The sequence below is a fragment of the Haliotis asinina genome, chromosome 4, assembly GCF_037392515.1.
Source record: "Haliotis asinina isolate JCU_RB_2024 chromosome 4, JCU_Hal_asi_v2, whole genome shotgun sequence".
Classification (NCBI taxonomy): domain Eukaryota; kingdom Metazoa; phylum Mollusca; class Gastropoda; order Lepetellida; family Haliotidae; genus Haliotis; species Haliotis asinina.
The window spans coordinates 67,314,492-67,329,053 of record NC_090283.1 but is presented as its reverse complement, the minus strand read 5'-3'; the positions used below and the strand labels follow the sequence as shown (position 1 = coordinate 67,329,053).

The following is a 14,562-nucleotide window of genomic DNA, read 5'->3' as shown; positions in this document are numbered from 1 at the left end:
TTTCATTTACTTGTGTTACTCACATATCTTATTTTCACTGACAGCTCTTCCATAACACATATGACATGATGTTTCACTTACCTATGTTACCCACATATTTTACTTTCACTGACAGCTCTTCCATAACACATATGACATAATGTTTCATTTACCTGTGTTACCCACATATCTTACTTTCACTGACAGCTCTTCCATAACACATATGACATAATGTTTCATTTACCTGTGTTACCCACATATTTTACTTTCACTGACTGCTCTTCCATAACACACATGACATGATGTTTCATTTACCTGTGTTACCCACATATCTTACTTTCACTGACTGCTCTTCCATAACACACATGACATGATGTTTCATTTACCTGTGTTACCCACATATTTTACTTTCACTGACTGCTCTTCCATAACACATATGACATAATGTTTCATTTACCTATGTTACCCACATATTTTACTTTCACTGACTGCTCTTCCATAACACATATGACATAATGTTTCATTTACCTATGTTACCCACATATTTTACTTTCACAGCTCTTCCATAACACATATGACATGATGTTTCATTTACCTATGTTACCCACATATTTTACTTTCACTGACAGCTCTTCCATAACACACATGACATGATGTTTCATTTACCTGTGTTACCCACATATCTTACTTTCACTGACAGCTCTTCCATAACACATATGACATAATGTTTCACTTACCTATGTTACCCACATATTTTACTTTCACTGACAGCTCTTCCATAACACATATGACATGATGTTTCATTTACCTGTGTTACTCACATATCTTACTTTCACTGACAGCTCTTCCATAACACATATGACATGATGTTTCATTTACCTGTGTTACCCACATATCTTACTTTCACTGACAGCTCTTCCATAACACACATGACATGATGTTTCACTTACCTATGTTACCCACATATCTTATTTTCAAACTGCATCATGTGTGCACATTTTCTTCTTAACCTTTACCTGACAAACATAGTTGACATAACAGTCTTGTCATCTCATACTAATTGCAACACCCATAAGCTGAAGTGTTAACATTCATGAAATTCATACATACCATTGTGGTGTATTGAGGGTTCAAGACAGTTGAGGTAATCCAGTTGAAAATGTTGTTTATCCCAACAGAAATACAAACTCGACAACTTCACAAAAGCTTCACACAGTAGATGCTTCTACAAGTCAAATAATCTGTTTCCAAATTTTCTTTTGCAATTTGACCTGAACTGTTTCCTTACATGTGATTAGCATCACACTATATGAAATCAACCAACCGGGTAAGCCCTTCAAGATCAATGGTAATCTTTAGATGCTGACATGTACAATATTAAACTGCAATACCTGATATTCAGTCAGATGACAGACTGTTATGTTGCTTAGATACAAAACAAGTGCTTAAACAGATAGATACAGCACTTTGTGTAAATAACAGCTTTTGAGGGATATTTGCGTTGTAAACTTTGTCTGATCCAGTGATGCTGTGCAGTAACTATTTGAACGAACATGTACATAAACACAAAGAGGAAAACACAATGTCGATTATAATAGTGAATGTCATCTTGCCTGAGTTCAGAAGAAAATCAACCAGCCTGTAGTGTATATGGTCTTAAATATTTGTGACATCATGGTGACATGGTTTAACCAGGTTTGTGGAAAGCTGGAATTTTCAAGGTAAATATGACCTTAGATTCATTATCTGAGCTTGATAGGGCAGCCATACATATCGGGGTAGTGGGGTAGCCTGGTGGTGGCAGTGTTTGTCCATCATGCTGAGGCAGATAAGAGAACTATAGTCATGGAAACACGTAAAGGAACACATGAAAGTTCAAGTGTTCCTTATAGCGGCCTTTACTTTGACAACACTAACTGTTCTCGAGAAATGGGATCAGTCTCTATTCTCATCAACTTTTCCATAAACGTGTCAGTGCTGTCAAACTCATGTTGCTCAGAAACGACCAGTTGCACTGAACGAAATTGTCACGTGACCACACCAATAGAGTGGTAGCGCTCAAATGACACAAACGTTTTTGGCGTGTGAAAGCGCGAGTTTGACACCTTGAGACATTTGTCAATCCTTAGTTTGTCATGTGAAGATGTTTTAATCTTTTTCGGTGAGTGAGTGAGTGAGTTTGGTTTTACGCCGCTTTTAGCATTATTCCTGCTATATCACGGTGGGGGACACCAGAAAATGGGCCTCACACATTGTACCCATGTGGGGAATCGAACCCGGGTCTTCGGCATGACGAGTGAATGCTTTAACCACTAGGCTACCCCACCGCCCCTTAATCTTTTTCAGATTCCTTGACAAAGTATTCATTATACTGTGAGTGAAATTCTGGCAATAAGTAAAGAACCACTCATGAGTTCCCTTATTCATTTCCCGGAGTATATTTTGAGTACTATATTTTCATGTAAATATTTGTAATGAATGTCACGTTTTACTATGCATGGCCTCAGTGCACAGTGGCAGGGTTCAAATTTCAAAAATGTCTAAAACTGAAACCAGCATGTGTGTTAACAGACTTCCATTACTGAATACTAGCATACATTTTTTTCAATTTTACAGATTGTTTAGAAGTATGCCTAAAGTAAGTAGTTTAATGGCAGTCTTGAAAATGAAAATAAAATTGTTGTAAATATTCAGACCTCAAATGAAAGGGAAAATAAAAAGATCATCTGATGGCTCTCAGAAAATATATATTTTTCATTAAAATATGAGCTGGGACAAAAATACACACTCACCACCTACAAATTGCATAAACTGAATACATTTTCAAATAGGTTCCACAAATACATGATGTCATGAGGTTGTACTACATTCCTCAATCATCAATGAATATGACAATGTGGGCAGTGTGCACCTAATCACCTGACACTGTCCAGCGTTCAGAATAACCACGGGTCCAGAGGCCCAGTGCCTGTTGTTATTGTATCAGCCAGCAGTTTCAAATATCTGCAGGCCCTTATGACCTTCAGTGCATTTTCTGTCTTTTTTTTTCAACTGGAATCTTTCCCATTTTTCCCTTTGTTAACGTTCCAGATCAATGATCCATCATGTTAAGATAACTTACAGTTTCACTTCCTAGTATTTCAGCGCTTTGCGTATAGGAATGTCAGCACCAGTCTATAACAAGCAACATCTCTCTCCGCCTTAGACTATGAAGATTTCATCCAGGGTTTGTAGATTTTAAAGCCTGCAGGTGGCAGCAGGCCCTGAAATATTACAAACAGTGATGCTGGTTTTCTACATTGCCTTACAGTCATGTAATGGCTGGGCTCATGCTGAGCCAATGGAGTGAATACAGCTCATCTGTCAGTCATGAATACATACGATCTCAGTTGAATAGTCCCTTCATTCATTTAATACACCACTCTCTTCTGCATAAGCTGTATCTATTCAAGGGGATGGACATTGAGCGTATTCCTGTAATCTACACATGTCCCATTGAAAATGCTCTAACCTAATTCTATATGGGGAAATATGTACATACATCCATGAAAGAATATATCTGTACACGGAAAAGCAATGTATAACAGTCTATGAACTCCATACACACCATACACAAGGAAATATAGCTGTAATGGTGTAAGTAAAACAGATGAAAATATCTGACAACATGAACTGTTCAATGGTCATGAGGTGGCCATGGGCTCATGTACCTTTGAGGTTTGTTTATGTTAACAAACCTCAAGGGTACATGAGCCCATGCACCCCAAGGGACCAGTGAACAATGTATTTATCTTGCCGAACACCTGAATTTTAATTTTGAACTGTTTGAAGCACTTCTGTTGAATGCGAGGTGAATCGCCATTTTACAGACACAAGGTAAACAGATTTAGAGTTATTTCCCTTCCAACAACTGTCAATCGCGAAACATCAGTAATTTCCGTGCTTCTTGCGTGATTCAATGGTATTCGAGGCAAAGAAGTACTACCATGAAGCACCAGAAGAGTTCAGAATTCCCAGTGGTGAAAATAATACATCGTCTGTAAGCAGGGTACATTGTCTGTAAGCTTAGCAAATCAGAAAGCGACATTCATGTGTGAGGTAAGGTAAGGGTTGTTGGATTAATTGGTGTGAAATATATATCCCATGTAGCTAAGTTGGTCTTGCATATACTGATAATACGAACACCATATTTGGTGTAACCTGTAATAAATGCCAGGGCATTAGAATGTCCACAATTGGGAAAAGATATAAAGCAAAACACACGTTAAAACAATTTGTTAATACAGAGACCAGCTGCAAGAGGACAAACTTACTCCAAATATCCCAAGACTTTAAACGATAGTTACAGGGAAAATATACATCCATAACACACTGCTGTTTTCTGTAAAAAGATATGTCTACGCACAAAAATCCACTGTCATTTTTGTAAGATTAATTCTGTCCAAAAGATTGGTAAAAATGTGGTCTTACAATTAATCATGTTAATACAACATTGGTAAAACAAATATGATAAATAATGATAAATAATAAAAAAATACTAACCATATGTCAGTTCTTCAATTTATTGAAGCAGTATTTTATCAAAGACCCCCCAGTCCTTATCTTGGATTGTTAGGTTTCACCAGAGTGTTCATTTGTTGTTTAATGACTCACTCAGCAATATTCCAGCTATATGCCGGCGGTCTGTAAATAATCAAGTCTGGACCAGACAATCCAGTGACCAACAACATGAGCATCATTCTACACAGCTGGGAACCAATTACATGTGTCAGCCAAGTCAGCGAGCCTGACCACCCGATCCCACTAGTCGCCTATTACAACAAGCATAGGTTACTGAAGATCAATTCTAACCCAGATCTTCATGGGTCAGTAACCCCAAAGCAGGAATGTCCCAGATCTACATCAATTATGGCTTTTCCCCCTTATCAAGACTCACCCACTCAAAATAATTACCTCCTTCTGTCAAGATCACAGGCGAGAAAGACTGGTCATTGCAAACTGCATCTTACTGTTGTATTTCTAAGTGTCTTAGTCAAATGCTATCCTATGTCAAGGAGGTATATACAGTGCCTCTCTACACATCAGTAGTCAGGAGTATATGTAACGACACAACAGGCAACAGTATAAATACCACATGTCCGGTCGCCATGCCACGGCTACTGCTGTTTAAACAGTGGGCATCTTATCTGATATACCTTTCTTTCCACTAAAATCACATGCTGAGTACAGTTAATGAGTTATTTACCATGTTAAAACAGTGGGCATCTTACCTAATGCACCATCTCTTTTTATTCAAATGACATGCCATGTCCAGTTATCTATGTTATTTATATTTGCTCAATCAATCTGATGTACAAGAATTATTTTTCTCCAAACATCACTTTGATTGAAAACCTGGTTTATAAACCTTGTTCAGAAAACTCTAATCAACAGGGCAACAATAACCCACTGTGAGCCAAAAATGCTACGTATCACAAATATTGGGTAACAAATACAATAATATGTCAACAGTGGATGTATACTGGACAAAGATAGTTAGGGATATATTTGTAAATTTTGAAATTATGAATAATGATGTATTTATTCATTGGCACACTAAAATATCAGTCACAAAAATATCAATATCCCTGACTTATTTTGTTCAGTATATTATTCACTCTATTCAGTGAAACAATATCAAAATAGGTATTTGTTTTATCACGACAATGACACGACAATGTGACCACATTAATCTCAAATTACATACATAAGAGTTAGGAATGCAACAATTTGGTTTGATTTATCGAAAATCTAATAGTGACAGCTTAATATTGATTTTCAACAACCACTACCACTACAACAATGCAATATTTGAATACCTATTTAAATTACTTCCACAGAAGACAGAACACAATTTAGACTCCAACATGAGCAGTGTCCATTGCTGGAAAAGAGGAAACATGATTGGTTGACACTGGGCTTATTTAATTATCAAATAAAGATAGTTGCTAGTAGACATCACCAGGTTGACGAAGGATTTCATGCTAAAAATGATGACTTGGAGAGTTCAATGATATCTGATGTCTTTACTTGTATGAAAAACTGGATAAAAAATGATTGAATGGGTCTAATATTGAAAACTGAATCAAATCAAGGACTGGGTGAATCGTTGCTACCCTAATATTAGTAATAAGAGTGTTGAAGAAACTGAAGAAAAATTACTTGGTTTTCATGAACATTCAAGTCAAGTGACTGCACAATTACTGAAAGTACATGCGTGCTAAAATAATTAATAAATATTTAAAGCAAATATTCGTATTTTAAAATAGGATTTATTATAGAATAGGAGTCTCTGACTTAGTCTGTCTTACAGTCCATGAACTGCAGTATTTCCCCTGCACCCGACCCGTGAAGGTCTCGGGGTAGAATAGGCCTTCAGCAACCCATGCTTGCCATGAAAGGTGACTATGTTTGTCGTAAGAGGTGACTAACGGGATCGAATGGTCAGACTAGGTGACTTGGTTGACACGTGTCATCGGTTCCCCATTGCGCAGATCGATGCTCATGTTGTTGATCACTTGATTGTCTGGTCCAGACTCGAATATTTACAGACTGTCGCCATATAGCTGGAATATTGCTAAGTGCGACGTAAAACTAAACTCACTCACTCCCCTGCACCCAGTCCTTTCTGCAATGTTTAACAAGTCTAAATGAATCAAGCTTAAATTTCCCCAGGTTGAGGGTCTCCCATCTTTCTGGGTATCCTTTTCAGTTTAAAAGGAAATATCTCTTTCTAATAGAATTACATATGTTCAAACGGTTAGTTTACATCAAAACAGGATGCTGTGTGCTTACATTTTGTAAGCAGGGGAGGCTGGTCACTTATCAGAGCAAATGGACTTGTTATTGAGTGACTTCCACGATCTGTCCCCAATCAGATGTGTTGGAGTTAGAGAACAAGAATTCACAAAAATAATAACTCATGTGTTCTTCAACATGCAGCCACGCTATAAAATTTCTAAGTCACGTGCTGGCATATGAATCACAGACCTTCTGATCTGAAGTTGGACACCTTGTCCATATGACCATTATAATTAACCCTATCATCACGCTTACAAGGATGACAACCCTATCATTAAGCAAGGTTGTCATCTATGAGATGACTCTACACCCTGCTACACACACAAACTTCATCCTCTTCTTGTCCTAATTTGATATGATTATGACCATATACAAATATTTACTCAAGGTGTACAAGTTTCATTCCCTTTATCAAAGCCAGTGCACTGTTCAAAATACCTGCCTGCCAGACCACCTGTGAACTTTCATTTTCAACATGGACTGCCACGTTCTCAAATTTACATCCCAGATGGCTGGATTAAAATTCTGACAGGTATATGAAGATATTCATCCTATTCAGGATAAAACATCATCAATAATAAATGACGAATTTCAACTGGATGATAAACTATGTCGCTTGTCAAACATAATAAATTATTTGCATGCAGCAAGTTTTGGTCAAGACGGTCATGTTTTACATTTAACCAGCCCTGTGGTCTGGATGAATGTTTAGGGAGTTGCTGACAGACAAAAATCTCCTCACTTGTATTTCACAATGACTGAGTCAGAGCAATACCAACACCAACTTTGTAACAGCCTGTTTACACGACTCTCGAGTCAGTTTAAGGGTCTTGTGATCACAATGCAGAGCATTCTTATGTACTTCATGCTATGAAATCTACTACAATCAATATGAGATACTACAAAGGAAGACTGTTATAGTCAGCTGTCCTCCAGATGGTGTAGCTGAGTGAGGGCAAAAGACGCAGATCAATGGGTATTTTGTATTTAGTAATTGTTGCCTATCAGCAGTAAACATCATGGTTGTAGTAAAATGTGCTCTCTATGGGATTACAATTTTTGTTTCAGTAAGGTACAGATTCTGGCACTGCAGTTGACAACTTTTTAAAATTGCATTATGTATTCACAGTGTTCGGCAAAAGGGTGAGGCACGGTCAGAAACAAAAGTAGGACAGGTTTGATAAGTTTGATGTTATGTCATAATCCATTTGGATGAAAAGCACAAAAAAATGGAGATCTTGATGCAATATGTGTAACATCTGGGCCTATGCCTTCTCAGAAAAGTACAGATTATATAAATATATAAAGTTTGGGGGCGTCCCATCTGTCATTATTCAAGCAAACACTCTCAGAATGAGGCACCATACTGCCAACTCTCTCAAAACTGTAATCGCAAGTATTATGTATGTTGCATTTGACCATTTTCTGAAAGGCATTGTGTATTGATAACTCTGACCATGGGAGTTTAGACTGCAATTTACACTTATCAACTGTTAAAACATTATGTGAAACAGACCATAAGTTGTCCCACTTCCAGTTTTGTGAGAACTGCGGTGGCTGGGTGGGTTCGACCTCGGACAATGTGCTGCTGATTAGATGCCACAGAGAGTATGGGTTTGAATTGGGGATGGCCCTGAACGCCAAAAAGTACTTGAATCTACATGCTACTGAGAAAATGTAACCCCTAAAATAACATGTTATAGGGATATTTGTGGGCTAAGTGCAGTTGACAAACAGACAAGTGGGGGCAAATGTAACATGGTGAAATTCTTTGTGTTTATGTTCATAAATTGAGGAGTATTTTGTGATCATTTTAAGAACTATAACCTATTTACGTAACACCCAATTCCACCTAACCTTCTCAAATTGCATGAATATGTCACTGAATGAAAACTGAAAATAAAATTCTTATCTTGTTTATTGCTCCTGCAATCAGTGTTATATTTATGACTGTCAATACTACAGTAATAATTCACTAGCATAGAGATTTTTATGATTATTAATCACCATAGTTTAGCCAGAAAATGTGGAAACAAAGTTTTAGATTTTGGAAATCTGCATCAGCCTCATTCGTAACACAGCAATAAATTGCAGGTCGACATTGGTATTCTCTTCTCCACTATTAATAACATATTAATATATATATATTAAATATATTAATATACAGAGATTCTTTTGTGTAAATTAATGAACCAAAGAAGTTTGTTGCGATGAAACATGGCATAAGGACAGTGTATGAAACAAGCTTAAAAACACGGCCAGACACCAAGGCTGGTAACTTGAAAATGTTACCAGCCCCAAATGGATCTAACCAGACCTGACACCAAGATATGATAAACCTACTCAGATGCATTGAACATCTAAAATTTTTGCCAGACCCATGGCATGGCTAGCTGTAAATTTAGACTGTCTGTCAGAACCCGTCTTGATCGGTCGAATGGGCCCTATTTCATACAGTGATCAAGCAAAGTATTGTTACCGACTGGGTCTTAGTGCTTGTAATGTAATAGGTACATAATGTGTATAAACAAGTTAACAGTTGTGAAGACCCAGAGAGTGGCAATATACACCTTGATGTCAGTTTTTTTGCATTACAACTATCTGTGATATGAACACTACCAAGCATCTGTGATATAAAACATCATGTACCTCATAATTAGAAAAAATCGGGGGTTTATAAAACCCCTTAAATGGGTGGTCTAGAGACAAAACCGATTACGTAAATGCACCATGCTTTGATGCTCACCGAGAAGCATGACTTTTCGCGTGCAGTCAGACCACAAGGATATGGTTGAAATGGTCAGTTGTGTACGGGTTTTGCTTGGGTTAAGGTCTGACTTGAGTTTAGACAATGACTAAGTTTAGTTTGAGCTAGGTGACAGCTTGTCATGATTATTAGCTTGTCCAAGTAGGACATAGATGGATAGTTAGAAACAAATAGGGGTGCAAAGTTGAAGTTACACATAATTATAAAGGGGCCCCCTAAAATGGGTTTCACACAGAGTGGCCTGCAGAACAAAGGTCTTGAGTGACATTAGTTTATCTAATCTATCTGCTCCAGATTTTCAGATTGCTTAAAATTCCAGGACAGTGGCTGGCTGTCAACCTAAACATGTTGAAGAGGCGTGCCATATTTGTAGAGATACAGGAACCACAATGAAAAGTTGATAAAATGATGAAAATGAGTCAACACCATTTGTTTCCAGCAATTTTACTGTTCCCCAACGGATCACAAGAAAATGATATGTACCATCTTACTAGGGTAATGAGTATTACTTTAACTTTTAACAAAAGGGCAACAATAAACTTATTTTTTGTTTAATGCAGTATTCCTTCAGTATGGCAGCAGTTTGTAATTAAGCAAGTCTGGACCAGACAATCCAGTGACCAACATCATGAACATTATTCTATGCAATTGAGATATGATGACATGTGACAAGTAGAAGACTGACACAAGAGAGGCAGGAGCAATGCTCCTTTAAAAACTACTTTCAATATGTCACAGTGACCCAGCTTTCTGTGGGATGAAAACTCAAAATGATCGCACAGCGAGACATTTACCTCTCAAGTGAATCATACAAGCCTGGGTATGATGCTGACAAACCAGCTAACATAACAAGGGAATGCCAGGATTCGAAACCAGAATCTAAGAGAGACAACTCTGCACAGTAAATGTGCTTCATCCCACAAGACAAAGCCATCCATACCATACAACAGTGATAGGAAGGCTTTCATGCATTATTCTGAACTCTGCAGCGTATCATTTTTCAGACAACAGTTGTGGAAATTGTTATACCAGTGTCACCAAACCTGATGAAAGTGAAACAGGACTGCACAGATAAAAAAACTTTTTTGTCAGAAAACATTTTAACAAGACATCATGAAACAGGCGAGCACTGGACCCTAATGCTGTTTCATGTTTCATCCAAGCAAATATTGCAAGATCATCTTTCTCATTTTCATTCTTTCTAACATTTTGCATAGATTGATTAAATGCAGTATTTCATTCATTTTTAGATTTTTGACTCTATCAAATATCTTCAAGCTTTATATATATCAAAAATACAGATCTGCAGTAACCATAAATGTTTTTCGGCTTGTTTCAAAGATTGGCTAAACAGTAGTATTTAATATGAATTGAATAAACAGCAAATATAAATATCACTACGTGGATGTGTGAGTGAGTACGGTTTTATGTCGCTTAGCAAGAGTAATGTCATGGTGGGGACAACAGGAATGGGCTTCATATATTGTACCCATGTAGGGAATCAAACCCAGGACTTCGGTGTGATGAGCAAATGCTTTAACCACTAGACTACCACACTGCACTGTACTGGAATTGTGCCTTTCTTGCTTTTACTTTTGCCTTAATTCACTGACAGTGGATATCAAAGTTGAGTTAACATGCACAAACAGGGGTTCAATTTTTTTTTAAAAAAGCCACTTGCTGCAGGGCAATTGACTTTAAGAGAGTAACATGTCCTGACTAATCTTTCACTTGCCCTGATTGTTATGACATAATCATGATGACGTAGTTATGAAAGAATATATCAACATGGTATTTAATGTGAATGTTTACTGGACTATTTATCGAAAAGTGATAATCAGCACAAAAAGATAACCCTACTTTATTATCATTGTGAAATTTGATAGGCATATTTTGAGCAGATATGAAATGAAATTATGTGCAGTTTGAAACCATACATGGAAATTATGTAGTGGACCATGGACAAGTAAGATACCATTATTTGATTGCCAGAAATGAAAACTGACTTGTCCTGGGCAATGGGATTTTTGATACCCTGTCAAAATATACAACCTTTCTCTTTGATAGGTCCTTTTATCAGTGAAATACAAGAGACCTTGATCCCAATGATCCCACTTAAGAAAGAAACAAAAAAAAACAAAAAAAAACAAAATAAATAAATATATTAAACTGTTTCTAGTATGTGGTATTTAACAGATATTAGGAAATAAATGTAAACTGTACCGCTGTTGTTGATTTCTGTAAAACAAGTCTTCAATGTCCTCAGTAAATAATAAAAGTAAAGGTTTTGGGAAGATTTCTGTATTGCTGACAGGTGCAATCGAATCGTAGTAGAGGTCAAACTGACCCTAAAAGCATAGAATACAGCTGTCTCCAAGTGATCAAACATGCATCCTTCACATCTGTTATTCATACAAATTAATTTCCTTCCTATCACTCATGTCACTTTCCTAAGGGCTGATCATTTATGACACGGGACCATGGGAAGAGGAAGGCTGGTAAGACTGAAAAGGACTGAGGTCATGACAACATGACCCAGAATCACTTTCATCATCATGCACTGCACCTGCACTAACCATCATCTGCTCTCCACTTTAGCAAACAAAATGGATTTGCTCATTGCCCTGCACTGCCTTCTTCTCATACATGTGTTCTCTGCATCAGTCCAACTTATCCTTGTTTGCCAGTAAGAGCTGCTAATTTGTTACAACATATGTCATATTTGGGATTTCACTTTCTTAGTAAAGTACAAAATCTAGTACTTTCTTGGTTAAGTCCCATCCGGAATTTGCCAGTACACAAAGTCAGTCGCCTAGCCTGCTCAGCCACTGCGACTTCCACAATTTGTGCTAATTTGTTGTTAGAAACCATGTTTACCATCTATTTTAAGATTGAAAAAAATTGCGTGTTGATAAAAGTTTCATGGTAATAATAAGAGTCATGTGACCACTCTCACTCTAACCTGTCAATAATAAGCTACGATGATCCACTTGCTCGACTCGATCTTCAGTCAAAATGACAATCGTAAGGGACTATTAAAGCATGAAAGTTAAAATCCTCATAGCACTACAATTGATTTACTCACTCTGGTCAACTGCTGTTTTTCCAAAAGAAATATAAAAAAAATGACGTAAACAACGTACAAGCTGAGGCAAGTTCCACTTTGGTAAGGGCATAATACTTGAATAATGCATAATATATGTGAACACTTCTGAAATGCTGTATCTGAATTCAAACACTGAATCACTGAAACTGACTGCTTGAAAAGCCTCCCACACTACTTTCCATTCTGACTTATGATAAACATAGAATGTATCAAGCAATTTGATGTCAAACTTAACACATAAATTCGATTGTATTGTAAGAACATATTCTGTAAAACCTGGTGGACATACTGTATATGAAACGAGCTAACACAACCTGTATTTACTATGACTGCCTTGACATTGTTTGTCGGTATAAGGTGCAACAATGTTGTTGATAGTTGCAACAGGTTACAAGACATATATGTACACAAGTTCATTGTGTATGGAGCTTTCCATAAATAGCGAGTTCAGCACACAGTTTATGAACGTTTTTTCTATGGGATATGATATTCAATGGAATGCAGAACACGCATCTGTCAGGATCTGCCTATGCATGCGGTCGCTGGTCTCACAAAACATGGCATACCCTGTACAATTATTCATGCGTGCGAAAAACCCCGTGAATCGTTCATCAAGATGCTGTCACATAATAAACCAATTAACCGATTTCACACTGTTTATAAACTCGGTAAACATATGAAAGGCTGTTCTGACGCGGAGCCACAAGATAGCTAAACCGGTGTCAAAACATTCAGCTCCGCAATGGCCTACATAGTCGTGCAGACGCTTCCATTACGATACTGTTGGCTGAATCCTAATGGCTCCAACTGTATCTGTGAACACTCACAAAGACCTTAAGATTGCATATGTTACTGCAGTTACCTTATTTCGTTCACGACCGAGCAGGATCGCTGGTTTAAGTTTGACAGTTATCCCGTGGGTGTGGCTACAGTCCGACTAGGAAACGTCTAAAGTTATTACGGGCAGGAAAGCTGTTGCAACCAGTTTGAGGTTAGCGGTAAGAGTTACCCGCCCTTGATGAGTTTACCACTGTTTCGCAAGGTTCCAACGGTATGTGCACAGCCACCTGATGTTGTGTCATGAAATTGGCGACGCCTATATCACGTATTTCCAAATATTTAACAAACTTGACTTTGAAGCTTCAGAGGCAAACAATTTATCCACAGCCGGTGCAGCATGTGACAAGTGGTAAAACCAAAGACCAGATATATCGGTATATATAGTCGCCGATAAAGCTTTATTTGTAACGACAGGGAACAAACCGTGCACAACCTCTGCAGCGTGGAAGACAATGTTGTGAGCACAGCAGCGTAGAAGTTAGACTATCGCTTTGTTTCAGAATAAATGTAATTTCGTTGGTAACAGACAAAACCGTTCAATTTCAATTGAAAAGGTGCACCAGGCAATCCAGAGATTAAGAGGAAACCTAGATTTGCTTCGTTTAGGGCTTCGCATTGTGCACAGGGACGATGTAAAATCATTGTTCAGGAACTCAAAGGCGGACTGTCCGCGCGTTTCTACATATACCCTGAAATTAACCTTTTTGTTCTACATTTTTTCATCATAAAAAGATGGTGTTAAGTAGTTTTATAGTCAAAACATCAGATACAGATATCTGAAGTTGCTAATTTATTTTTTATTTTATATCGATTCAACTTTTCCACATTAACCGAGACGTCATTGGTGCCCGACTGATTTATTGAGCCGTTTTCAAAAAATGCAGGAATTCTTGTCCCTGCTCAATAACATAGATGTTTCTTCTAATTTGTTGCAACTTTTCAGCTCAAGAAGGAAATAAAGGCATTATGCATGTATATCCATGGTTAATTGTTGACAAATGTATTTAGATTTTTTATTACAGTGCCTGAA

At 37.4% G+C, this 14,562-nt stretch overlaps 1 protein-coding gene across 1 annotated transcript in view; it reads right to left on the bottom strand.

Annotated features, from left to right (window-relative positions):
• LOC137281798 (phospholipid scramblase 2-like) overlaps positions 1–13,698 on the bottom strand; it is a 46,397-nt gene extending 32,699 nt beyond the window's left edge. Inside the window, exon 1 of the mRNA XM_067813416.1 lies at positions 13,555–13,698. The gene's annotated coding sequence lies outside the window, so the exon portion shown is untranslated. The remainder of the gene's footprint in view (positions 1–13,554) is intronic.
• Between the last annotated feature and the right edge of the window lie 864 nt (positions 13,699–14,562).